Below are 2,318 nucleotides of genomic sequence, written 5' to 3' on the forward strand. Positions count from 1 at the left end.
AGGACACAATGTACAGTAAATATACACTACATATAGAGTACACAGTGTATATATACACTACATACAGAAGACACAATGTACAGTAAATATACACTACATATAGAGTACACAGTGTATATATACACTACATACAGAGGACACAATGTACAGTAAATATACACTACATATAGAGTACACAATGTGTATATACTGAATACAGAGAACACAATGTATACTGTACAGCGGGATACACTATACGGTATATATTACATACAGAGGACACAATATAGCACGCAAGAAAAAAAGGAGTTTTAAGTGTGCAAAACAATGAACTTTATTGAAAACCAAGATAAAACCAGAATAAAATAATGAGAATGCAGAGATGGTGATAATGCACAGCGCCAGTAGTCACCAATAATTTAATGCCCAAGATATGGACTATTAATTACATATTAGATAAATAAATGTAGCTCCGGCACTCCTTAGAGAATAAAATGCAGAAGGTCTTGGGTGGTGCTGAATAAATTTTTATTTAACCAAGAAATAAAGTCTGTCCCAACGTTTCGGTCCACACTGGACCTTTTTCAAGGGATCTATCAGACTGACAAGAAAAATGAAAACAGAAGGGAAAATAAATATACAATAAAGAAAAATATATATCATCATGAAGGAAACTTTACAATAATGTATGAGGGGAGATACAACATGGTATAATGCAATATTATAATCGAATAGTGACATCTTATGGTACAGAAGTTTGCAAACGCACATGATACCCTTGAGAAAAAAGGTAAGGTCAACATGAGATCACGGTGAATGTATGAACATGTGATACCATGGGCAGATGTCGTAACTAGTAAGTAATGCATATGAACATACCTAGAGTATTGCAGAAAATAAATATGCACCAACGGGCAACATGTGTAATCGTCAACAGCGTCTAACAGTAGGGTTGGGTGCTATATGAGAAAATGAAAAAGCTCTTAGGTACGGAAAATGATACATGATAAACAGTGTAATCACTGACATATAGTAAGTACCTGTGACCCTATAACCCAGGTTATGTACCACGCTAATTACACCTAAAAATGGGAGGAGTCTTGTAAGCCACACCTTAGGAGGCGAGATACCGTGATCTCATGTTGACCTTACCTTTTTTCTCAAGGGTATCATGTGCGTTTGCAAACTTCTGTACCATAAGATGTCACTATTCGATTATAATATTGCATTATACCATGTTGTATCTCCCCTCATACATTATTGTAAAGTTTCCTTCATGATGATATATATTTTTCTTTATTGTATATTTATTTTCCCTTCTGTTTTCATTTTTCTTGTCAGTCTGATAGATCCCTTGAAAAAGGTCCAGTGTGGACCGAAACGTTGGGACAGACTTTATTTCTTGGTTAAATAAAAATTTATTCAGCACCACCCAAGACCTTCTGCATTTTATTCTCTAAAGAGTGCCGGAGCTACATTTATTTATCTAGTGGTCTATTTTTCTCCAGAGCACCCAACCAGATAGTGAGCCAGGCTTATTTTTTCTATTAATTACATATTAGGAAAGCAGAATCCAAGTGAAATTATGCATAAAGTGCATACAGGTTTACTGAAATGACAAGTGCTAGTTTCTTGTGCACAATATGACACAAGGTTCTTACTAGAGTATATTTTGAGACTGAGAGACCGTTTCGCAGGTCAACAGCCCCCTTCTTGTAGGAGTAAAGGGGGCTTTACACGGTAGCGATATCGCTAGCAATTTGTAGCGATATCGAGCGTGTAAGTACCCACCCCTGTCGCGCATGCAATTGTTTGTGATCGCTGCCGTAGCGAACATTATCGCTACGCAGCGTCACACATACTCACCTGGTCAGCAGCGGCGCTTTGACTGCCGAACAATCCCTCCTTCAAGGGGAAGGGACGTTCGGCGTCACCACGATGTTACTAAGCGGCCGGCCAATCAAAGCGGAGGGGCGGAAATGAGTGGGACGTAACATCCCGCCCACTTCTTCCTTCTGCATTGTGGCCGGCGGCAGGTAAGGAGACGGTCCTCGCTCCTGCGGTGTCACACATAGTGATGTGTACTGCTGCAGGAGCGACGAACCACATCGATAATCAACCATTACCGATTTTTGGTTTTGGAACGACCTCTCCATGGTGAACGATTTTCACCATTTTTGAGGTCGCTTAAGGTCGCTGGTCAGTGTCACACGCTGCGATATCGTTAATGACGCCGGATGTGCGTCACTAACAACTTGACCCCGACGACCAAACATTAACGATATCGTAGCGTGTAAAGCCCCCTTAAGTCTTCCCTTAGCCTGCCAGTCCTATGTCCC

This window comes from Anomaloglossus baeobatrachus, chromosome 7, assembly GCF_048569485.1.
Source record: "Anomaloglossus baeobatrachus isolate aAnoBae1 chromosome 7, aAnoBae1.hap1, whole genome shotgun sequence".
NCBI classification, from domain to species: domain Eukaryota; kingdom Metazoa; phylum Chordata; class Amphibia; order Anura; family Aromobatidae; genus Anomaloglossus; species Anomaloglossus baeobatrachus.